The following is a 27,304-nucleotide window of genomic DNA, read 5'->3' as shown; positions in this document are numbered from 1 at the left end:
TCAATATACCTGCAACAGCTATTATTTTTGGTAGTGTTTGTATGGAAAATCTTTTTCCTTCTTTTACTTTCATCCTCTTTTTTTGTAATTCATGTGTGCCTCTTACAAACAGCTATAATCCAGGTTTCTTTTTTTAATCTAGTCTAACAAAACTTTGTCTTAATTAGTATATTTTTTCATTTGCATTTAATATAATTACTAATATATTTAAGTTTAAATACTTGGCCTCCTCAAAGGAGTGGTAGGTTTCTCCAAGTAAATGTTTAAGCAGACAAGTAAAGTGGAATAGGAATATTGTTACTGACACCCCACCCATTCCTGGGAAACTTTACAGGGGAAGCCAAGATGGTGAAAAGGAAGGTCCAGCAGGTAGTAAGTGGAAGAGCTGAGATTTAAACATGCACTATGTAACTGAAATCTGAGATCTTTTTTCCTTGACCAAACTTTTTTCCAAGAACACACACCCTTTTCTACCTACAAAAGACCTGTTTAAATGATGCAGTCTGGAAAGATAAACAGAAATGGTTTTCTGTGTGAAAGTTGTTTAAAATGAAAATCCTGGACACAGAATCGGGACTCGGTAAATATGAGTAGCCCATCCTTCACTGGAAATCCCTTTCCGCTGTTTGAATACTCTGTTGGTGTTTAATAATTGCCCTTTATGAGTAAGATACAAGGCCCCAAACTATAATTTAAAAGGCATTTTTGTAGAATATGGTGACGGAATACCTGAGAGATGTGTAACAGAGCCAACTTTTTATCTTCTTTACTAGGAAGATAATAGATGGCACTTAAGATTAATATGACATTTAAAATTAAAACAAAATAAAGATAAATATGATATTTTAAATGACGTAGGTAAATACCAGGAAAAAAATTAAAAAGTTGAAATTTACTACTTCATGTCAATTACATAAATTGAAAAATAAATCAATAAAAAATGTTGCATAAATTTAGTTATTTAGGAAGAAACTGTATTTTATTTAATAATTTAAAAGGCATTTTAGGAGATAAAATTTTATACTTTATTAAATATTATATTTATCTTGAAGAAGACAACATTTTAATCCTAGAAATAGCTAAAATACCTTTATGCTATAAAATTTCCGTAAGGAAATTACATTTTTTTTAGAAAAAAATGGAAATGCTTAATTTCTGCCCCCATCTGATTTGTGAATGACTAGATGCAATGCAATATTATATCAAATCCTAAATTGCCTGAACTGAACCAAAACTCTGAGATCTGAAAGTAGCTACTACATACTGGATTGTAGCCCAGGTAAATTACTGTTTGTTTAGGGGACCAAAAATACTATTGAATGTGGGACACTTTCAATATGATTTTTAAATTATGTATTATATTTATTTGTTTTATTTTTAGAGGAAATATGCACAGTTCATTACTGCCCTCTACTGCATGGAAGGGCGAGGAGAAAAGAACTCTCACAGAAACCTGTTATCTAACCTACAGTTATCTGATTTTCTGTATTAACATACACCAGCCATTTTTTCTGTAAAATATGCTAACCAATACTCATTGCAAAATGAGCCTTGGGTTAGATTGTTAGTGCATTTAGAACACTCATACTTTAAGAGAGAAGATGGTAATTTTTAAAAAAAAAAAACTCATCAGACAAGAAGATCTTGATGAAGCAGTTATTCTTTCAGGGATAAGTTCTGGAAGAAAATTATAATATTACTAATAAGTCAGTATAGTTTCTCTTAGATGGTTAGTATTTGTGTGGAAAGAAAATTTAGAGAACATAACATTCAACTACTCAGTCAATCTTAAAAGCCTATTGTTGCAAACCAACATATTCATAAGCCAATTTTGTCTTTTAGAAACTACGAAGTTCTTTTTGTTATATGTAGAAAGCCTCCAGCTATGAAAGCATAAGGCCACGCCCTTCTTGCTAACAGGTGTCTTGCTATAATAGAATCAAGTCTTAAAACACCTTCTGCCAAATATGCAAATATTTATTAGCAAACAAGAAATCATCCAATCTCATCATGCAAGCTGGGAGAAGCCCCACTCTGTCCTCATGTACTCTCAACAAGCTAAATTCATTGCCAGTCTTTTGGCAGAATCATCCAACACTCTACTTAGTGCACAAAATGGCTCTTCTATGCAAGGAGGGACAGTGGTTGTGGGAGATGAGTCAGAACCAAATATAACACAGACAATTTAACATCCCTCTCTAAAAGACAGAAGTATCTTTTACATTGTCAAAATAACATCAAAATAATACCTAACAAAATTAAAATTATTCCTGATTATCATCACCTGATTCATTTTCAGTCCCCAAATATACCCGATATGTGCTTTTCAACATCTAAGCTCTGTCCCTCATTACTGTTTTGGCGATGCTCTGATTTGCAGAATGGTTTTCTACTAATATGGATTTCCCACATCGTTGGGAATATTCTGCTATTATCCTTGGGTCCTTGTGTGAAAGGATTATTTTGAAGTTTATGAAATGATAGTATAATAGTAGGATCAATCCACCTTATTTGTCAGATAACATAACAAATTCCTCTGTGACAGGAGTGGGGTCAATGGACAAAACAGAGCTTTGGGGTTAAAATGCCACTTATCCTGGATTCTTGTATTTTGCTCCTGCAAGGTGATTGTTTAAAGTGGCTGAGGTTAGAGTTTGAGGACTTCCCCCTGAGATTCAAAAGGAAAAAAGGACATGTGACTGTTTTGTGCCTTATTTCTCATAATTATTTAACACTTGACAGGTACTGGTTTAAACTTGCTTTCACTACAGCATTCCACATTATAAAGAGGCTATAAAGGAACTTTCAAAAGCTGGAGGAACTGATATTTAATCCCTCCAAAAGAAAAAAAAAAAAAAGAAGAGAAAACCCTAACTGTTGGTAAATAGTTGAATTGACCAGTTCTCAAACCCTACCAAGGACAATGAATTTTTATAGCCAACAGATGTTGTGAGAGATTTCAAAATATGTAGGGGACACTGTGAACACCCGTGGGAAACTTGGAATATTTTTGCAAGTTAAACCACAGTAAAGTAGAATTAGTAAGAAAAACATCAAAACAATATACCTAGGTATATTAATATCAATGATGAGACAAAATCAAAGAGTGATAGAGTTGATCAGAGAAAATTGGTTGGAGATGAGTCTTAAATCAGCTCTCATAGTAAGAAGCCTGATTGAATTAATAGAATCTGATTTTTCCAGTTTGAAAGGGCAATCCTTAGTGTTTTAGATAGATGAAGTTCTCCATGTAGGAATGCCAGGATAATGCAGAAAGGCAGGCAGATGAGAACTACAGTGTAATGTAACAAAGTGAGGTTGGCTGGCCCAAGCCCCTCTAACATAATTTTGATGTTGGCAACACATGTGACCTATGCAGTAACTCCACTATGCAATTTTCCAGCAAAAAGTGACAAAATTCCCTTTTAGGCTGAAAAAAATTTAGTTATATAAAATTAAGTGCATTAAAATAACATTCTTGGCATAAACTTGTGCTTGGATTTTAAATAAAAAAGGAAAAGCTTAAGTGTTGAAAAATTAATGTAGCGTATTTACATATGGAAGAGGACTACTGCTGTAATTAATATTATACCACCAATGAGTTAATTTCTTTGCCAGGCAAAGGAACACAGACCAATAAAGCAATTTACTAAGGAATTTCTTACTGTTCTTTGTAGAAAAAAATCAAGGGGTTTTAATGTGTTAGAAAGATAAAGTGGCTAGCTAATTAAAGATTGAAATCACATTCTGAATAGGACAGGATAGGTTACTAAGTCTGTGACTAATTGGTAAAACAAGTCTATTGATTGCTCCTTATTCAGGAAAGAATCATCAGTTAGATCTGGGAGGGTATGGGGTACTGATAGCTCTCAAAGTTCTTTGTCATTTATCACCTTCAGCAGATGGGCCTCTTAAGGTTCATCAACAGTTTCAATGAGTTGTGATGAAAACTAGCATTCAGTTTTGCTATCTTTTAGACAAGTGCTATTTTAAGTGGAAAGGTCTCCTTTTACACAATGTGGAAGTTATCTAAATCGGATTGCTGTCTGATTAAATTTCTCTATTCTGTCTTCATCCTCCCATTCCCTATACTTCATGGCTCAAACGAGATTAGCAAAATATGATTCCATCAGGTGTAATTTCTGATAAAGATAACATGAATAAACTTCCCAGGTCTAAATTTCATTGCTTAACATTTTTGTATCCTGAGTGAGTTAACAGGATGGTGTGATAATATTTCCTGACGTTCCCTGGAAATGGTTCACTTGATCCATTTGTTCTCATGCAATTTATAAGATTTAACAAAACCATGAAATTAAATTGAGATTCATGGATAAGGAACTGTATAAGCCAACATGAATTTACAATGAAACTCAATTCTATACCTGTTTCCTTTGACCAGAATAAATTGGCCGATTTCACAATTTCATATTGCCTAATGTTAGCATTTACTATACAGCAAAATACATCCTTTCCTTATTCAGAATTAGTTGGAAATGTGATCTATAATTAAAGCACAATGATTCAACTTCTCTTTAATAGAAGAGGCACCAATGATTAGCATTTCCAAAGAGAGTTACATTCCTTTATGATGTTTGCCAACTAGCATTTTGAAATTCAACCCTTCATATACGCCCTACTTTGATTCAGAAACACACCAAGTTAAAAATTGCAAGAAATTACATGTCAATAGACACTACCAAATGGAATGTACACCACCAATAAATGCCAGCCTATCCACTAATCTCCCATACTTAGTAAACCAGGATAGTGTGCCTGTGTAGCTACACAGCTACACAGAATGTAACTGTGTAGGCTTCGACAAGTTACATGAATTTTATATGACTTCATTTCCTCACTTCTAAAGTAGAGATAATAGCGTCCACTCACAGGATTCTTGTAAAGACCAAATAAGATCATACATATAAAACTATTGGAATGGAGCCTGAAACATAGTAAGTACAAAATATGTTAGCTATTGATACCATAGCTACCGAATTCTGTACATTTTGGTGACATTCTATTGTTCATTATCACTCTACCATGAAACCATGCAACCAACTCACCAGGTCAAGAACTGGGAAGAATAATTCGTACAAGTATGACATTTTGTGTTGATAGATTCTGAATAATCAATTTAGCTTCTGTGTTAAATTGCGTTCTGTGTTAAAAGTAATTTGGGGCATTAATTACTTTCTTAGGTGGGTCAAAAACAGAGCCAGAAATAAAAGAATCCCCTAGTTTGACACATCCTCATCACTAGCAGTGTGTTTTTGAAGGGATTAGTGGTAGAATTATAAATAATACTTATTTTCTTCTTCATGCTTTCCTTGATCTTCAAGTTTTTCTCAGCCAAGCATTACTTCTACAGCAAAAAAACATAAACAGGTAAACAAAAATCCTGACAATATTTTTTTAAGGAAGAAACTAAAGAAAATGTTAATTTAATAACTTCACTTGTTGAAAATAAAGTTTGGAAACCTTAGTAAATAAGCTTTAGCTAAAACATTTAAATCCACAAATCATAATCTGATGAGATGCACAAATGAAGAGTACTTACAGTGACAAGAAAAGATAATTTCCAGTTTATTGCCTATGAAAAAATTGTTCAAGACTCATCTTGGGCTATGTGGGAAATAGCCTCTCTACCAACACACTCACAAAAAGCAAATACAATGTAGGAACTTTAATATTAATATTGATTAGTACTTAAATCTTGAGCTTCCAATCCCTACTTGCTTATTTATGAAGAGCACCTTTTTACACATATAAATGTCTTTGAGGATTCTCAAGGGTGCTTGTAAGTTTCATCTCACCAGTTCTGGCCTCTTGCCTACTCTTTCTGTTCCCTAACCTGTTTGACTTCTTTCCTTGGAGCTGAAACCTTACCTGACCCATTACTATGTCATTATTTCTTCATGATGCTCATTTTGTGGAAAAGTCCTATAGCAAGAGAGCACATGCCTTACAATTTCCTGGTAGTTGATAGAGTTCTTTTCCTTGCCACTTGAGAACATGACCAGGGCAGGTTCTCATGGCCCCGAGCATTCACTAACTGACACTGTCACTTCTGCCTTTGAAGATGCTTCCTAACTTACCCAAGCATCAGTATTCTATGTGATACAATTAATATTTACCACCTATCTATTATGTTCATATCTTCTGTTCATTCAGAGGGTACTCCACAGCAGAGGTGCATGAGTCCCAAAGTATTGTAGATCTCTCTGCTCATTTCTCCCAGGTCATGCAAATACCCACACAGTTCCAGCTGGAATGAGTTTCAAGATCAACTGTGTTCTTATACTAACAGGACGTTTGTTAAATATGGACTCACAATTCCATACCCTTCCCTCCATTTGGAGCCCTCTTATCTTTTCCTGTGATTTGGGCACTGTTGGAGCCCAGCTGATCAGATATTTTTGTATGTCATTTCTCAGTATATTAGCCTCTTCCCCCACCTCTCCAGGAAGTCTACCTCTCTGCAAATTAGTAAATTCAAATGGATATCTATCAACTCTTACCAGACATAGGAGTATAAGCTCTTGTCCACCCAAGATAAAGTTCAAATACGTATACCTTCAGCATGTACTCCTTTCCCAAGAAATGAAGTTGGTGGCTCTATTTTTTATTTTCTTTCAAATTTTTATGTCCCAACTAGAAAGTGTTAAAATTAATAGACTGAAGAATAGTTACCCAGCTATGCAGACATGACCTTTTAAAGCTCTCAGTTAAAGTTATCAATGTTTCTGATTTTTCTGCTTGTCATAGCATTTGCTTAGGTAGTGAGAGATAATCTATTTTATATCTTTTTTGATTAAAAATACTTATCAATATTGAAACAGTATGGGGCTATATAAGGTAAAAGTATGAGAAAGAGAGAGTTAGGAAAAGCACAGGAAAATCAAGAAGTGCTGAAGTCCTACCAATGGTTATGTTGAAAATATTATTAGAGGAAACATTTGGGAAATTTTTCACCCTTTATATAACTGTAAGATGGTATAGTTTAGATGGAGTTTTATCCTTTTGAGCAATATGAGGAAAGTGTAATATAAAACAGTGATTTATTTGCACACTTAGGGTACACATTTTCACTCTTTGAATGGCACCATGTTTGTACTGAATAACTTCCGTAGATTTTGAAGTACTAGAAATAAAAATAACATCAACGTCTTTTGGCACAGATTATTTTCAATTGAAACATTCTGCTAGTCACTGATATGATATTACTGGAGTCTAGTTTTTCCATTCTTGAATGTTATCCTCAAACTACCAGATGAAATCAAATTCAATTGCTTTCTTATCAGAACCTAAAGTTGTTCACATCACAAGTGGGAAAGGAACCCATTTCCTATAAATTTAAAACCCACTCAATTTTGTATAAGATATAGTCAAATTATAGGTGCACTGTCTTAGATAAGCCATTTGATTTATGTGGAAAACAGAAAACTCTACCCAGTGTTCATGGAATCAAGCCTGCTGTCTTGAAAATAGATTTGGTTTCATATTTATCATACTAATCTTCACTATTCATATTCTTCCTCTCTCTCTCCTTGATATATTTTCTGATGAAAAAGTATGTAGTATAAAGGTCAGGTTGTGAAGAATGATCCCATTTATGTTAACAGTAAGGTACAATTTCTTTTTGTTGTTGTTTTTAGATAGCAACACTATTTCATGGATATCTTTGAAAGCTACAACTGATAAAATCAGTTGCGCAGTCTAGAGATTGCTGTGATCTCTTTCTCCTTGACCTGTCCTATATATGACGTATGAGCTCATTTTAGAGCAAATGAATGCTCAATTAAAAAAAAAGGGAAAAAAAGGAAATGTCTGTATTCTCATCCCCTACCCCAGCTCACACTCAGATACTCTACAAAAGGAACAATGAACATGGTCGTAGGAAAGCAGACCTGAAGTTTGAAGGCCTGCAGTAATGTTTGTGACCAGTAGCTGGTTAGCAGATATGGAAGAGAGAAAACAATATTTATTGCCACATTTTTCTTCCTAGATTTTTCTGTTCTATGACATATGATGGAGATGAATCAAATGGCCGCACTTTTCTTGTTAACCCCAGGCCTGAAGAAGAATGACATTGAATTTACAAGAATAAAACCCTAGTGAGCGAGACTAATATCGGGCTTCAGTCCTAGGAAGGACATGGAACTGGGCTCATGACAAAGGCTAACAGAAGAGGCCATAAGGACCTTTGTATAGGATGAGTCCTTATCCTAAATAGGAAACAGTCATTGTGGACCTTAGGACCTTAGGAAATGCACCAAAAATTTTCTTGAGCAAGGCTGATGTCTAGTGGAATAGTTTTCAATTAAACTGATGGTTTTAAAAAATTCTTATTTGTCCTCTTGAACCAAGATAATACTTATTGTTCCACCTTTTCTATTCTGTCAGCAGGGAGGGATGGGATGTGAGGAACGATGAGAGTTTTGGTAAATCCTAGCCCAAAGACTAAAAAACTAAAAGTAGAAATCCATGGAAGTTTCAGTTACAAATGTAGTTACCCATTTCAGTTACCAATTCAGTTAAGGACTGACATTATAAGAAATTTGAAAGTTTTGATTCCTTATGTTTGCAATATTATAATTGTTATGGTGACTTTTTGTTGTTATTAGCAGCTTTCCTGCTTATTCTTGAGAATAACAAATGCCAAGGGAACTAGGGTGACTGTATCTCATTTAATGAGCTCAGTTTTGGAGGGCAGAGGGAACGCGGACGGACTAGAAGACAAGGTAGCATTTACAAAAGAAGAAGGCCGTTGAATTCTTGGGACCTATGAAAAGAAGATTAAAGAACATAGGTGACTGACCTAGTTTTGCATGATTTTAGGAAAGTGCTTTTTAACAATAAAAAGTACTAGCTGAAATTCCTTAAACAGTTTTAATTTCATTCACAAAGTTTATGGAAGCTTTTTAATTTCTGTATCATTGGGTTAAAAGTTGATACAAGTAGGAAATGCCAGGCTGTTCAGTAAAATCTGTTACACTCAGTTTTCTCAGGGGAAGGAAAACAAGGCTTAACCATGGTCAGAGATGAGTATCCCAGCCCTGTTTTCCTCAAACTACCTCATCCTCATCCTGGAAGAAACATAGCGGTACTAAGGGTTACACTGCTACATTAGTAAAGGGCAATCTGTTCCATTCACTTGGCATAATTCTAAGAACAGCAGCATATTTTAGTAGTTAAGTTGTAAATGTCCTATTAAATATGCTTCCTGTATATCCCCATACCAAGTCGTCCAGAAAAAGTGATAAGACAGTCCTCTGAGAACTATCTTATTAAATAATTTCCCTTCCTGTGGTTCATATACAAGTTTCTAAAAAGCATTCTGGAATATGAGCCAAAATGGGATATAGCATTATACAATAATAAAAATGACAATTAGGAGACTAAACATACATGAATTCAGAATGCTGATGACCACCCCCCAATCCAAAAATATAAGTAATTTCAGGAATTTGTTCACGTTGTCTTCCAGGCTGGTGATAATTAGTATTTAATATTGGCAGACATTGCCTGCTTGCCCTCATATCTCTCTAAGGAATTCTCCCCACCCAGAGCCCCTGCTGCCCAAGTATCCACAGATTGGAAATGAGAGCCCCCCCTCTCATTCCCAACCTTGAATAATTGAAGAAGGATAACTGGTCCCTGATTACAGGCAGTGTATCCATGGGATACTTAATCAATTAGTCCTACACAAAGGTTAATCACATTCTCTCTGTTGACTACAATGGAAAGTAAGGACTTCATAATCGGAAAGCTGAGAAACAGTAGGACCAAAATTCCTAGAGTGTGGCCACATCGTAATTGCAAAATCTTAGAAGATAAAATCTATTAACTAAAAATTCTAAGCTTTCCAGAGATCCTGAGAATCCAACCCCTCCCCATCAAGCTCTAGGTTTAGTGAGACCTTTGTGTGACTTCTCTTCCCAAATTTCCCTGAGAATCGTTTATTTTCCCAAGAGCAGCTTCATGATAAATTGAATTAACTTGATTTTTTTTTCTATTTATTACAACTATAGGAGCCAGGACAAAATACCATACTCTATTTTCCATTAAAGCAAAGTCTCTTTCTGACATTTTTCAAAATTTGCATTCTCCAAGTAGCATTCTTTTTAGAAAGCCTTGCTATGCATTCCCTCCTAGTATGTACAAATTGTATCATATAAAGGAATAATTATGTATTTTCTTTAATTTTCCTTTCCTTGTTCTGTGAGTTTCACAAGAAGTGGGAGCAAGTTTTCTTTTGTACCCCATATGACACATAGTATACTCACATATCAAAAAAAAAAAAAAAAAAAAAAAAGCTTTAAAAATATTATGGTATGAAAGACCCAGGGAAGTAGAAGGAAAAATATGAGATTTGGAATTAAAAATAGATGAGGATTTTATCGCACATGATTCTAGTTGTCCTGTACTTTCCAACTATGGACTGAGTCAGCCACCAACATCTTCACTTGCCACGTGCTATGGACCAACCTCAACTTGGTTTACAATATCATTCCCCTCAGTCACCATCGTAAATGTAAGACTCACAGCTCATTGCATGGATACCAGGACCCTATTCTTCTGTATCGCCATTAATCTGACTTCATCTCCCACCCTTCTGTCCTCCCGAATGCTTCCATTGTGGCTTCTGGAATTCCTGCTCTGTCTTCAGCAATCTTTCCTCCATCTTCAACCTCTTTTCTGAAAACTCCCCCTCCCTTGTTGCTCTAAATGGAATTTGGCTCTTGCCTAAATGTGTTTCCTCCTGCTTCCCTCTCAAGTACAGGCATATTTTACCCTCTATTCCCTATGGTCCTTACAGTCTGAAAATTGAAGGAGTCTCCTCATTGTTCCCCCTTGTCACTTCCAAACTATTTTACATCTTTTTTCAAAACCGTGTCTTTTTTGAAGCACATGTCGTACTACTTACCATTCTCACTATACTATCTACCAAACTCTCAAACTCATTGATAAACTTCTCTACTGTATTCATCAATCATTGTGACTTTAACAGCCACAAATAGCCATCTAACACCCTGGTTTCTCAATGTTTGGACATTTCAGAACCAACAGGCTTTTCCTCATCCTTATCTACCCTCCCAAATCCCCATTTCAGTCATCCCATTCATTGATAGTTATGTATAGTCATCTTCCTGTGTTCCTAATCTAGTTTCAGTCTGTTGACTTTGCCACTTTTTTCGTTATTTGTAGCCCCAAGGTAAGTCTCCACTATCTTCTTTAGCTAACAAAGATACATTAGCCCCAAACTATAATGACTCCCATACAAAAAGCCGTCTTTCATTGTACTGGACTTGAAAAACCCCAACCTACTTAAACTCAACTGTTTGCTTACTTGACACAACTGTCCCCAACCATCCTAACACAATGGATAAACTCCACATGCTTGCTGAGTGCACTCACTGTAATTTTGTGTTCATACTAACAGGCATTCAACACTGTTCTAGTTAATTCACTTTCCATTCTGAGAATAGTTAACACGTTGTTCTTAAATCTCTAAAGCTCAGTTGCCTTTGACATATAATTGTCAACTTCCAACTCATACTTGATGGAAAAAAATAAAAAAAAGATAAAGCATTAAAGAAAAAAAAAAGCCAACCTCATCTTCCTACTACTAATTTCCTCAAACTACCACCATCCATTCACACACACACTTCTGCTTTCCATCTCTTCTAATGGAATTGGAGTTTTTTTGTTTTGTTTCTTTTAGCTAAGACTACCCACCTCTCTATGAGCCCTAAAGCCTATCTTTCTTGTCTTTATAAGAAATTATCCCTTTTTTTGCATCATCAATGTTTCTGTCTATGCTGGATCATTTTTTTAAGTTAGAAATATGTCTTTATGTCTCCATCATAAAAACAAACAAACATACAAACAGAAAACCTCTTTTGATCCTACATAGCTTCCAGTCATAACTGTGCGTCTGGGGTATCTTTTCACAGAAAACTCCTACCAAGACTTATCTAGACCTATTGTTCCCACGTCCTTACTTCACATGTTCTCCTCAGTACACTGCAGTTGAGCTTTAGCTCTCATCGTTTCATTAAATTGGCTTTGTTTGGAGTTCCCAATAACCTGAATCTTGTCAATGCCAGTGGCCACTTCTCTGTCTTCATCTTACTATGATTCTTCTCTCAGTAATTGACAGATTTGATCTCTCTCACCTCTTTCACCATAATTATTCTTTCATTCTGTGATGACAGTCTCTTTGTTTTCTTCATACTTTACTGGAAACCTTTCTCTCTCTCTCTCTCTCTCTCTCTCTCTCTCTCTCTCTCTCTCTCTCTCTCTCTCTCTCTCCCTCCCTCCCCATGTCTCCCTCCCTCCCTCCTTCTCTCCCTCCCCCACCCCCCACATACCACACCTTCTCCTTCCCCATATAACCTCTGTCTTGATGTCCCAACGCCAAGATTTCTATCTTCAGCCCTCTCCTTCTCCCCATAAGTTCTATGGTATTAAATATAAACATATATTAAGAGTTCCAAATTTATATCTTGATCCTCAACCTCTCTCTTAGACTACTCTAGTACCTTGCTAGGTACTACAACAGTGTCTGACACGTAGTAGGTATTTAAGAAATATTTGTTTACTGACTGATTAATTTGAAGTTTGAAAAATAGTTAAATCTCAAACTATACCATTAACTCATTTTGTGGCTGAGCAAGTGATTTAATATCACTAAATATTAGTTTTCAAAATATAACAATAATGGACCTAGAAATTATGGGACTATAATGAACCTTAATTGAGATCACATAGTTCAAATTTCTATGTAAATCATAAAGTACTATAATTATATTCCAATCACTGTCTATACAGATTGCTTGCATGATTAAAATCCTATAAAGTGTGATTAGAGTTTTATATAAAGCACAGGCAAAAAAAGGTTAAAATGACAATTTCTACAACAAGAATATATGCTTCTGTGTAATAATATTTAACCTTTGAAATATTGTATTAATGTGCTACTCTTTATTTCAAAGATAAGAAAATAATATTCAACATTAGTTGCATGCAACTTGTTGTAATTTTATTTCATTAAGGGGGAAACATCCATAGAGAATTTTACTCAATGTTCTTAACTAAATTTTGAAATCTCAGACATGATACTTAGGAAAAATCTACCAGCATGCCTTACCACCATGACCATTTCTGACTACATCATTTACCAGCTACTTGTACAAATATCTAGAGTTCAGCCATTAGGAAACCCTTGAGTCCAAAAAGGAAATAAATGCTACACTTCAGTGGAATGATAACTGTTAAACACAAAGTGCAACCCATGAACAACACTGAGATTCTACACACAACTGATTAAAGAAACCATTGACTGAAAATTAACCAATTAAAATTTCAAGTATGTAAATCTGAAAATATATAGATTAAATGCTGACTAGAGTGTTAGGAAGATCTACTGGAAAATTAAATGACCAGAATTGTTCTGTTGAATTGAAAAAAAAAAAAGAAGAAGAAGAAAGTAAAAGCTGATCTGGAAGCAAGAAATTCCATTCCCGGAAGTAAAACTTATTAACTCTGATGGATTCTCCCATCTCTCTGAGGATCAATTTATTTTTGTACAAGAAACTGAAAGGTGTAGGAGATGACCTAAATAAGCCCTAAGGTCTTTCAACTTCTAGAGTTGGAATTCCATGAATATTTTCAGAGAGACTAACTTCAAGATGGGTGAAGCTACAGACCAGAATGGACAGCGTTAAGAAGCTGGAAGGAGTTATTAGGGCTGGACACATACACCATTTAGCTAGAGGGAAATCTGAGATGGCCTAGATTCAGTTCCTAGCTTCACTGCAAACTCTCTGAATGACCTCTGGGAATTTTTGCTTTATTTTGGTCCCCAAACTCCAGGGAGTTTTAGAAATTATATGAGATAAGGGTGGGAAAGCACCTTTCTCCCTTGGAAAATTCCAAAGGAGAACTATAAATAGTTTCTATAGCTCATAATCTCAGTGTTGTTCATGGGTATTTATTGAAGTATTTGTCCAGACTTTTGCTATCATAGATGAAATCAGAGATGACAGATTGTTCCTCTATTTATCAGGTTCTATAATAAAAGAAATGTACACACTTTGATACAGAATGTCGGGAAAATCAGGACTCCCTAACTGAAAAGAAAACAACTCTAATTTTTATACTATTACAGAAATATAGTTCCCATAAGGCAGGAATTTAAAGATGTGGATTTTGCCAGGTTAGGTGGATTAAAATTGCACTGGAAAATTTTTTTGGAAACTTTGTACTTTTTCATTTCCCCAGAAATCCAGTTGAGTAACTTTGAGGAATCATACTTTTTACACTTTTTCTTTCCAAATTCTCCTATCTCAAATGACATCAATTTAATTAATTGCATTTTTAAGTTCAGCGGTAAACACAACCTTTCCAAAGTAAGTGTAGCTGTCAGTGAGAAAAATGTTTGGGTTCCACGTTTAGTCTAGCTTACCACATGGTATTTGCTAAAAAGCCTGTCTCTTAGCTATGCCTATCCATCAGGGTTATGCTCTGAACCTGGAAGTTTAGTGGTCAAACTGTTTTAACATAGAAAAAGGTTGTATTCTACTTAAAAAACCATTAAAAATTCAATCAAGACTTTCAACTCCATTATCCTTTTTCTTTTTCTCTATTCATATATAGGCATACATAAATAAAATACATTCTTTTCAATATGAATATATAATATGAAATTACCATTTTCCTGTTGATATAGAATGCATGCATTTTTTCAAGATTTGGATAAAAATCAAGTTTGTGATTCATCTCATAACCATATTTTTAGTCAAACTCAAATAGCTGAGATAAAAACTAATCAAAATATGAGATATCTCATGCAAAAAACAAGTATAAAGTACAATGCAGATTAAAGTGGACTTTCTGGGATCACCATAGATTTGAATTCACTTAAAAATTTAATTCAAAATAACTTAAAAATCCTCAGAAATGGTTGTTATAAACACTTTCTCATTGTACTACATAGGCCCTGTTTTTAACTTCCCAGAAATACAGCAGGGAAATGGAAGACACGGGCAAAAAGAAAAGATGGCAAAATGAATGAAAGTGAGAGAAGAGACTCAAGAAATTGGGGGGGAGGAAAAGGCAGAGTGAAAGAAGAAAGAAAGAAAGAAAGAGAGAACGTTAAAGCAGAATAATGAGGAAATAGGATGACTGATAATTAAATGTCTTGCTGATTTTTCTTTCTATGCTTTCCTGCTTGATAATTTGTATAATTAAAAACAAAAACAAAAAAGAGAGGTTCAGTATTTTCTGACTATTTTGCCTAATAGGAACTGAGTTTCTTTTTCCATTCAACTCACAGTCAAGCAAGTGGTGATGGGATGATTTTTGATACCATTGCCTCTTCCCAAATTCAGATCTTTATGGAGAAGACAGGGGCCTCAACTTCCAAGATGTTACAATTATACACTGATTATCTCGTCTATGTGTTTTGAGACTGATATTAACAGCCCCATGAACCCAGTGGTGAAATGAGCTTGATAATCTTCATATAAGCAGATGCCATGACATATACACTCTTTATGGATTCTTGAGGAAAATATACAGAGGAATGAACAAGGCAGGAATAATGAGATGATGAGACTATTTCAGTTTTTATTGTTAATATTTTAGTTAAGTGAGCTTAGCTTATATTTTAAGGGCTGGATTTACTGATGGAAATAACAGTAGGCAGAGTGTAAGGAGACTTAGGTCCCAGGACTAACTCGGCCTTTAACTAGCTTTAAGAATTTAGGTATTCCTTAATGAACACTTTGTTTTTAATATGGAAATTCAAGATGTGATATTTCCACACTGGTTCCCTATTTGTTCTGCTTTGTAAATTTAAAACAACTGCAAAAATGCTGGTCATTATTGCTTTCTTTTGTAATAATGTTATCAAGCACATAGTGGTATAATAATTCATTTCCATTTGTAAGATTCATTCTACCAATTTCCGCCACTTCTTCTGTACTTACTTGTCCCACATAAGGGACTGTTTTGATAAAATTGTTCTCCTTATAACCCATCCTGCCTCATTTGTAATGTTTTCTCTCACTGGCAATTGCTCCGATTGTTACAAGACACTTAGTCTCTCTACTCTCTCCCCAAGCCTGTAGCTTTGCTTGCATAGGCAGTGAACTGTTCCTCACACTTAGAAGACGCACTAGAGTTAAACTGACCTATTTGCAATAACAACCATGTGTTGCTATGAGATGTGCCATGACAGGACTGAAAATCATTATCTTTGCCGTACAAGCAGAAGGTACAAATAAGGTGACTAGAGAAGTTATTTGTGTTAGCAACAGATGCAGACGAGCAAAACAGCTACGCCAATAATACTGTCCATATGCTGGTGCAAACAAAGAAAGATGTGGCAGTCCCAGGCTAAGTGAATTAGTGCTCCTTAATTATGCCGTTGCCTGGGGAAGGGTTGTGTTCTTCCTCGATGATGCCTTTTCAGTGACAAATATTTTGTCAGTTCCCACTAACCAAGAGCCAGGCTGTCCTGGACAGATTCCACGGATGGTGATTGCTTTAATCAAGGATTGTTAATGAAATACCTTCTTTGGCCTCGGATGCTCTTTGGAGTTCTAACAGTGCAATAGGTGGTTTTGTTTTGCTTTCCACTTTAGCTTTCAAAATCACCCTGTTGTCTGTGCCACCACTTTTGGCTAGAATTTTGTCATCCTTCGTTCCATCATTTGTGCCCCTGCCCCAAAATATGAAATGGAAAAGACTGACTCTGACCATGAGATAGACTCAGCAGTCGTATTTAGCTGAAGTCTAAGGGATTAAGGCCTTGAAGTTGCACTTTATCTCACAATCCCATAAATTAGTACTTTTTTTTTTTCCTAGCACAATTGATGTGGTTGGTGAACAAATCTCCCTTTCACACACAACCTCCCCACCAGATTCCCTGCTTATTCACATAAACATCAAGAATAGTCTCTAAAGAAAACAGAAGTCCTATTCTGGGCAATGTGGAGTCACAAAGGAGGAGAAGCATTCACTCATTTTTATCTTGATATTAGTGATATAATGTGGCTGGCTGGCTTACTTCGATATCTGAATATCAGGATTTTAAAAGCAGCCTTTTTTCTCTGGCTGGTTTCTCCAATAACCTCAATAGATTTGTGGTGCTGTAGATAAGATTTTGGTAGTCCACGTTTACCCACTCATAAATTAAATATTTGTTTGAGACTAGTCTTACATGCAGTATATTGCAGTAAATCCCATGGGGAGTACAAAGATGAATTAGTGTCCTAATCAAACAAATAAGAGTCTGATAGAAGAGACTAACACCTATATGTAAGGAACTCTTATACATGTTTTATTCTCTTTCATGCAGAATGGTGTTACTATCAGTTTAGCTCCAACTAGGAACCTCAGTATCATCCTCGACTTTCTCCCTCATGTATCCCACCTTGGTTATAAGAACCATTATGCAATTTATTTCCAAAATGTTTTCATTTTTAGGTTTGTTTTTTTTTAAATACTTTTTATCTTCCTTTCATTATCAATTTATTAGTTCATAAACTTAAGTTTTCTCATTTGATCTATGGCAATGAATTTTTTCTTTGATTATTCTAGAAGTAGTATGGCGCTATCGAAAGATTCAGAATAGAGGAACTATGTGATTATGACTGCTTTTTTAAAAAGAAAAAAGTGTTAGTGTCGTCGATGACATAGGATCTAGGTCGTGACTAGACAGCTTTCCTAGGAGGGGCAAAGATCATTTCAGTCCCATTGATAAAGAAAAAGAAGAAAAAAGGAAGCAGTTAAACCAAAAATAAATTATAACATGGAATTAGGAGAGACTTAGCTTATCCCCTTTATTAGGGCTATAGTAAATGTATGACAAAATACAGTTCCTCAACAAATTTAACACAGCATCCACTGAATTCAGAACACGGCATGAGGTATGCATAATGGACAGAAAGATGTGCCACCCAGATTGCCTCTTAAGGGTTGGGTGATGAGTGGCATAGACATACTTGGGAGTTGAAAGAACCCCTCTTTGGAGTCTTGACCTGTAAGGTGAAAGATATCACAGTGGAGAAAGCCAAGTGAAAGCCTATAAAACGATCCTTCCTACCCTCGGCCAAGGTATCAAATCAAAAACATTATCACATCCTAGGAGATGACTGGTGAGCAGTATCAAATAATTTAGCTAACTAGTCAAAAGGCTGGGAGAGAGACAGATTGGAGAATCTGGGGGAAAAGATAATTGGGGTAGAAGTATGTGGCTAGACCTATTAGAGAAGGATAAATAGGAAGATTTTTCTATCATATCTTAACATGCATAAGAGATTAACCATCACAGAAGAGGTACTAAACCCCCAAGTACACAGAATGATTTGGCAAGCTCATGTTAGCCAGCATCTGTCATTGTGTTTACTCCAGTGCTGATGTGATAGGCCATGAAAAAAGTGATCGCAGTGGCAAAGATGAACCAAAGCTGATATAACTACTGTCTCCATTGAATGTCCAACTTGCCAACAAGAATGGTAAACATATGTTAAGAAGATAGATCTCATGTTAAGTATTCTTACCAAAACAAAATTAAATTAAAAAGAAACATACACACATAAGCACACATACAAAAAAAGTATGGCACCATTTCTCAAGGAGACCAACTGGCCACTTGTTGCCTTATTAATCACTAATACATAGGCCAACTATTTGTTTTGGTAGAAATAGGTACATAATCTGGGTATAGGTTTTTTTGTTTTGTTTTGTTTTTCTCCCCACAGTGTTGTAACCAGAACCACTATACAAGGGCTTATAAAATGTTTGACCTACTGGTTGGAATTCCACATAACATCGCAACATATCAGGTAGCCTACTTTACAGTAAAGAATATTTGGTGATGGGCTCATGCCATGAGATCCACTAATCATATCACACATCACACTAAAGGGGTTCAGGACAGCCCCCTCCCCAAGATGTGCCATATTGGCGTGTGACTTATTTTGAGCTAAAGGCAATTGAGATCCTACAATATCATGAGAAACGTTTACCTCTCCCTTAAATAATTTAAATTAGGGGCCTTGCTCATAATGAGAGTTACCATCAGAAATAACTCTTCATGACCTATCTGTAATGCAGGGCAAACTTCTAATTACTAAACAGCTAATCTCCTTATTGCCCTGCAACGACCCTCTGAAGCCCCAAGGTGCCTTAAATCATCCTTAGCTCAGAATGTCACTTTACCTTTCTGTCTCTGACTTTCTTATGTATATGGGTGGGAACCCATATGGGTAAATATGGGATATTTACATATATAATTAAATGTGGTCATTTTATTAATCTGTCTCATATCTATTTGATTATTACACCATCCAAAAGAAGATGGAAGAGTAAAGTTTTTTCCTCCCCCATAAGCTTCTGGCCTCACAGATTCCTGGAACAATGTCCTGAAGGCTTAGTTGAAGCATTAGCTGACATACAATTTTTGGGGGATGGTACATACATACTCTAAGATGCAGAACGTACCTTGAATCAAAGAACTCTATATGGTGCTGTGGACCCAATAGGAAAAACATATGGATCCAGGGACAAAGCAGTAGACACAGGAGTTGCCCTACCTATCCTAAATTCCAATAGCCCACTTGGGAAAATTGTGCTTCTCCTACCCATAACTTTGGGCTTTGCAGAGTTAAGAGTTCATGATCCCCAAAGAGAGGACATTTCCTCCAGGAACACAGAAAAAGACCCATAACTTATAAGTTATAGCTATTCTCTGGGCACTTTAGACAGGTATCAACAGTAAGAAGAATCAGCATACGAAGTTGGACAATTAAGTTTGAGAACTCATCCTAGGAAAAGTGCTACATACCTCACTGCTGAAGATCACTACAGTCACCTTCTAAATACACCCCTGGGGAAGCTATGCTCCAATGCCAGTGCCGAGTCCACCCTTCAACTCTTTTTCTGGAATGTTCATAAGAGCTGTCGTTGTATCACGCTGAATGTTATAAAAATGTCTTCCTTTCAATATTTCCTTTATCTTTAGATAAATAAAGAAGTCATTGGAGGCCAGACCAGGCAAGTAGAGAGATTGTTCCAATACACTTATTGTCCCTCACAGACAGTGCCATGTGAGCTGGTGCATTGTTGTGATGCAAGAGCCATGAATTGTTGGCGAGAAGTTCAGGTTGTTTTTGTCTTTTTCACGCAGCCTTTTCAGCACTTCCAAATAGTCAACTTGGTTAACTGTTTGTCCAGTTGGTACAAATTCATAATGAATAATCCCTCTGATATCAAAAAAGGTTAGCAACATCGTTGCAACAAGTTTACAAACTTAATTGTCAGACCTCATATTGGCCAGCAATTAGCCTTGACCATTGGGAAGAGGTAGGGCTGTTGTTACACGATAGAGGCAGGGAGGAATATATCTGATCTTAGACTGGAACGCTTCTTGTTACTTCCCTGCCCTATTGTGATGTTACATGGACAAGTGCAGCAATCATACTCTGAGAAGCCATGGTGACCACAGGCTCAGACTCCTGAGAGCTATGGTCTTAGTCATGACACCAAATAAGCCACTGAGGCCAGCTGAGGTGTTCACTGAAGTGAGGGAAATCTAGAATGGATAGTGTAGGAGGGAGACCAGGATAGTTTGTTGTGACCCCAAAGTCAGCTTCAGTGGAAGGAGGTGTAGTTCATCCCACTCACCTCCTTCTCCTATGCTTCTCTCAGGAAGACAGATCCACCAGGTGCCTAATGGAGTTATTACCTAAGCATATAAGACATGAATCCCAGCAGTGTAGACATAGACTGTGATGGGTATGGAGATGTAGCACTCAGATTCCCTACAAGAAAGGGCGCACTGTCTATGTTCAGAGAGCTTGTCAGTGCATAGTCTCCAGCTATTAGCTATTTCATGGACGGCCTCATCTGAAGTCAGCTTGCCCAAGGACATGTCCTTCACAAAGGGTCCACATTCAGTGACCGATGAAGTGCGGATAATCCATTCCTGTCCAACACTCCATGGGTCACTTTAACTCCACAGCTGCCCCGAGGAGGCTGTTATTAGGCCTATATTGCAACTCGACTTTGTGTTTGCTATAGTCTGTTTCAGAGTATGGTTCCCAGAAAAACCAAAATTTAGAAACAGCTGTACAGTGACAGACTTTGAAAAATGCCCTTCAAATGATTTGGAAAGCTTATGTAACGATACTAAGAAAAGGTAAACAAGTCATAAATTATTTCAGGGGTAGGGACATGTTTTATTCATCTTTATATTTTTTATACCTGGTGTGGTAACTGATATAGAGCATTAAATTGCAATGAATTGACTCATAGTAGACTAGGAAACTAGGAGGCTGGAATAATATATAATTTTTAATAACTTTGAGAGATTCATTTTATAATTACTCATCCTTTCTTGCTCCTATTTACATATTTGCTTTTAGAGAGCAAAGTGTGATATAATTACAATCATCACCTCATTGACATACTATACTCTTGATGTTAAGAGAATACTTGTCCCCAAACCTTATATTTCCATGAGGAAATATCCATTCAAGCTATACTTCAGATGAGGCAGACCATTTCTTTTTTTAATTAAAATTTATTGGGGTGACAATGGTAAACAAAACTACATAGGTTTCAAGTGTACAATTCTGTATTACATCATCTATATATTGCATTACATGTTCACCACCCAGAGTCAGTTCTCCTTCCATCACCATATGTTTGATCCCCCACATCCCCCCCTCCTACCCTCTGATAACTATGAAGCTTTTGTCTGTGTCTATGAGTTTTTGTTTCTTTATTTGCTTGTCTCGTTTCTCTATTGCCTTCAGTTTTATGTCCCACATATGAGTGAAGTCTTATGGTTCTCAGCTTTTTCTGTCTGACTTATTTCCCTTAGCATAATAATCTCAAGATCCATCCATGTTGTTGCAAATGGCAGTATTTCATTTTTTCTTATGGCAGAGTAGTAGTCCACTGTGTATATATATATCACATCTTCTTTACTCAATCATCTATCGAGGACACATTGGTTGTTTCCATGTCTTAGCCACTGCAAATCATGACCACTCTTTTTACTTGTGAGGGTGGGAGAAATGTCATGTGTAGTTTGGTCCCATCTCTGTTTTGTAGCAAACTGCCAACAGCAGACAAACTTTGTTTTGTTTTGTTTTTTGCAATTTTTAAGAGGTCTACAACTGAGTGAAGGGGTGTTAAATCTAGGACTGTTTGGTAATTATTCCAATTTGAGAGAATATGAAAAAATCTTAGGAAGTCTATTTGGCTTTTAATCCAAGTCATATTCTCCAAAATTCATCTTATCAATCATAACGGTCTATTTTACTGTCATCAATTGAAGTTTTATGTGCAAATATCTCAGATGGGGAGGGAGAAGGGTTAAACCCCAAACTCTGGCTGAGTCCCTAACCACTGATTACTTTTCCTGTTGATAAGAGCCCAATCCCCTTTTGTACCCTTCTCATCCCTCAGTTCCCTTCATCAATTCATTCTCATATTCTAAGTAGCATAGAGTCTATTTGAGTATTTACTCACGATCAGTGTATAGAAAGCATTATCCTTTCTAATCCATTGTGCTCACTTCTACCTATAACTGGGAAGGCAAGCAACAAACCCTAGCAAACAACTACTTCTCTGTTAAGGTAAAGAAGGCCTCTGTGCTGGCAGTGTCATTACCACCCATTTACCTTTCATTCTAAGATTTACATTGAGAAATGTTTACTTTGCTTCATAATTATCTGTCTTAAATGACAAAAATAATACTTTTGAAAAATATTAAACTGGTATATTAAATTAATTTCCCACAGGTCAGTTTCCCTGCAGCTCTCAACAAATTGCAGATATCACCCAGAACGAAGAAGTAAATGGTAAGTTCAAGTTTTAAAATATGTTTGAGTCTATAATGATTATGGTCCTAGAAGTGTTTTTTTTTTAATATAAAACTATTTTTTCTGTATTACAAAAGTTTTCCTTTATATATTAAGAATAATTGTTGGAAGTCTGAGCTTAGAGGTTTAACATAGTTCTGGAGCATGGTGACTACTCAGTTTCATATTTGCTATATTTGTTACAATTTGTTTTAATGATAAAAGGGTAAAATGGAAAAAACTTATATTCTTCACTTTTACTTAACATTATAGTATGTATATTTTTACATTTTTTATATATAATGTCATTTTTTCTTCTTCATCTTCTCAAAACACATTTGCATCCAAATAAATAGGTCAATAGCTTAGCGTACATCATTTCACTCATTGGTCCATTTTCATAAAATCACAATAAAAAAGGGTGCTTTTGTTGATATTTATCTTTGCAAGTCAACTTATATATGCTAATCTTTGACCAGCTTTCCTACTTACTAATGCATTAAAGATCTTTCTTCAAGTCAGAAAGTATGTATCTAACTCATTTTTGGCATTGCTTTGTGATTTTGTAAAAATTAATAGAATTTTTGTGGCAGTTTTAGATTTACAGAAAAATTGAGCTAAAGTAGAGACTTCCCATGTACCTCTCAACCCACACCCACGCAGTTTCCCCTGTTATTAACATCTTGCATTAATGTGATACTAATGTAAACTGTGGACTTTAGTTAATAATAATGTACTAATATTGACTCATTAATTGTAACAAACATGCCACTTTAATGCATCATTTTTTTAAACAACCATATGACATTATATTGTATAAATGTTTCTCCATTCCTTAACAAAAAAAGGATGCTGACTGTTTATAACTTTTTACCACTATAAACAGTGCTGCAATAAACAGCCTTGAACATTTACCCTTATGTACTAAGGATTTCACTTCTATGAGATGAATTTTCATATAAAATTATCAAGAGAAAGTGTATGCGTATTTTACTCATTTATTGACACTTGTATAATCATACCCTTTTTCATCAGGTTTTACAAATGTAAATCAGGTCTTCCTCTAGGGTCTTGGTACATAGCTATTAAGATTTTTGAAGCTTATTTAGTATGTTAAGATTTCCATGAACAATTGAATGACATTAATTGGCTGATATCACTTACTGTAAGTACTGTACTCTCAAGAGATGTAAATGACTATCATCAGACTGATAGATAAGAACATGCATTCACTCTTATTTGAATGTTGCAATTTTTTTCACTAGTAAATTTCCTAATGGTTCCTTCCGGGTGCTATTTCTTGGCAGAATTATTGCCTGTGTGCTCTGCTAAATGTGCAGAGCAATTCAGGATTCAAGCTCTGTAAAACTGATCTAACTGGGCAATTTATACAATTTTACACATGAGTACTATATTCATGCCACTTCTCATTTATCTGGAATTATTGTAAAGTCACGTAATTACTATGAAATAGGATTTCATGTGCCAAGGACTCAGGTCATCAATGGTGTACCTATAATATGCCGACTTCTTGACTATGAACTTGTTGGCTATGAACACATGTATGTGTGGCACTGGAAAGCAGTGGAGTTAAATCAGTTTCTGAATGTGTTTCTTTGTGGGTAAGGCTATCTAGAGATGATCCATTTTAACAACCAAAATTTAAATGAAGAAACTCAATTTCAGAGAACCAAAGGGGATTTCTACAGATCACCCAGCCAGTTATTGATAGGATCAAGACTAGAACAAACATCTTCTTAAGTGGCAGTTCAAGCCTTTTTTCACACTTAGTCCATCAGCATGAACTCAGCTGTGCCACTTCCTCAGTTTATTCAGTTGGAAAAATAAACCAAATTTCTGCCTTTCCTCAACTTTGCAGTATTAATTATTAAAGAGGATATTACATTCAAATTATAATAGCTAGTTTCTTTATCACTTACCATGAGCCTTGTATCATGGTTAATTTTTTAGAGATATTTTTCTTTAAATTAAAAAATTTACATAACATGAAATTTATAATCTTAACCATTTAAGTGGATAGTTCTGTAGTGTTTAGTACACTCACATTGTTGTGCAACTAGTCTCCAGAACCCTTTTTATTTTACAAAGCTAAAATTCCCTATCCAATAAACAAGTCTCCATTCCTCACTAACCCCAGCCCTTGGCAACCACTACTTTCTGTCCCTATGATTTTTACTACTCTAGGTATCTCATATAAGTACAATCGTAATATTGATCTTTTTGTGAATGGCTCATTTCTCTTAGCACAGTGTCCTCAAGGTTGATCTATATTGTTGCATGTGTTAGAATTTTCTTGTGCTTTAAGGCTAAACAATATTTCTTTGTGGTGTGTGTGTGTGTATGTGTGTGTGTGTGTCAAATTTTGTTTATCCATCTACCAATGTGCATTTTGGCTGCTTTTGCCTTTTGGCTATAACATGGGTATACAAATATCTCTTCTAGACCTTGATTTCAATTCTTTTGGGTATATATGCAGAAATGGAACTGTTGGATCATATGGTAATTGTATTTTAAATTTTGGGGAGAACCACCAAGGGCTGAATGAAATGTGAGCATTCTCTCTCTCTCTCTCTCTCTCTCTCTCTCTCTCTCCCTCTCCTTCCAATGTACATGAATAATAATAGTAATAAATCTTTGGGGAGAAAAATCATAACAGAATATTTACACAAGCAGTGAAATTATAAATCTACAATTACTTTAAAAAGACTATATATCAATTATGTTGATTGTCCCTTGGAGACTCTGTTGGCAATAAAGTTGTAGGTTGAATATGTTGTGAGTGTGAGCCAGTGTGGCGAATCCTCTCCCCTTGGGAATGAATTATGGGCAGCTTGGCAAATCTACATGATAAAGATCCCAATGTTGGTAAGTTTAATTTTAAAAACCTGATTTTCCTGTTACCTGATTAGTTCAGGGAAACACGATGTGTGTTTTGTTTCTCTTTGAACATCTATGAAAACCTAAACAGAAGTGATAAAATTCTGAGTTTGCTGACAAGGTAGTTTTATTTGAATTATGATGGAGAATATTCCTTGGAGACTGGTCCCACCAGTTTCTGAGGTAGCCAGTCAGCACAGGAAGGGAGTGACCGTGAGTGAGAATGAGGCTGATAATGTGAAGCTGTCAGTCTTCCAGTCTTTCCAGTCGTGAAAGCCTTAAGCCAAACCCTGTCTAAGGCTCTGGTGAGTGATGTGAGACTCCGGGAAATCGCGTCTGGCTAGAGCCTCTTAGCTATTTTTCTCACAAAGCTATGTTTAGTAATTTGGAAACTTTGCACCTGAAAAGAATTTTTAAGTGGCTCTGACACTCACTATTTGGGGAGCTTTGGGAAAACTAGTTAACTTCTTTTTGCCTCGGTTTCCTTTTAGTGAACTAGAGATAATCATACTACAAACCTGATGAGGGTTTTGTAAGGATTTTAAAAGGTAATATATGTAAAGGAAGATACATGAGCCTCAGTAGATGTTTATCTATCATAAAAAAGTAGTACTATTACTTAGCTAGCATATTCCTCTGGAAAAAAAGAATCTAGATTTCTAGCAGGTTGAAAACAGCTAACCATTGTTGATGATCTTGTGACTTCCTTATTTCTACTCTCAACTCCCCAAAAGACCACCAGAAAAAAAAAAAAAGTGGTGATCAAAAAAGTTAAGTTAATTAGACTTATCTGCAAATAGAGAGAATAACAACAGGACAGAGTCTGAATTGTGTCTTAGAATGGAAAGTTTAAGGGAGAATATCTGTAGGGTTTGGGAGTTTGGACTTCAGTGATCTAAGACAGATCTTTCCAAGCAAGAATTATTTGGGATTGGGTCAAGTTTGTGACTAAAGTTCTCATGCTGAAAAATTAGTGAAAGGATTTTGCATTATGCCAGTCCTTTTTCCTGTATATATTCCATAGTTAGAATGATAGATATATGAAGGTAATGAATCCACAATGTTGATAAATTTAATTTAAAATTCTGTTTTTTTTTCTGTCCATTACCTGAATAATTCAGAAAAATAAGCTTTTTGTATTTTTTTCCTCTGCCTACTTATACTATGAGTACCTGAATAGAAATGATAAAAATGTAAGTGTTTTCAAGGAGACATTAAGAAAATAAATAGCGGAGCCAAATAAGGATGGAGATTCCTAAGCTCATTGTACTCTTACAACATGCAATTTAGCAAAAAAAAAATTTGCCGTAGACCAGATGATAGGTCCATTAATGAGGAAATAGGAATTAAATGTGAATTTAGTAATGACCCTTGGCTCCATTATGAGGAAGAAGAGAATAAGTCGTTAAGATTTTCCATTGAAATGTGCTTTTTATTATATGGATATTTTCATGTATAATATAAAATATACAAGAAATATAATATATAAAAAGTACAACATTGAATTAAGAAAAAAAAGC

General features: G+C 35.6%; 1 long non-coding RNA gene across 1 annotated transcript in view; it reads left to right on the top strand.

Annotated features, from left to right (window-relative positions):
- The window catches only part of LOC141570434 (uncharacterized), a 475,324-nt gene extending 452,440 nt beyond the window's left edge, over positions 1 to 22,884 (top strand). Inside the window, exon 5 of the long non-coding RNA XR_012494439.2 lies at positions 22,827 to 22,884. This is a non-coding gene — a long non-coding RNA (uncharacterized LOC141570434). The remainder of the gene's footprint in view (positions 1 to 22,826) is intronic.
- The last annotated feature ends 4,420 nt before the right edge of the window (positions 22,885 to 27,304 follow it).

The sequence above is a fragment of the Rhinolophus sinicus genome, chromosome 3 (assembly GCF_057876585.1).
Source record: "Rhinolophus sinicus isolate RSI-liver-muscle chromosome 3, RSI-T2T, whole genome shotgun sequence".
NCBI lineage: Eukaryota > Metazoa > Chordata > Mammalia > Chiroptera > Rhinolophidae > Rhinolophus > Rhinolophus sinicus.
This window is presented reverse-complemented; position numbering and strand designations above follow the sequence as displayed.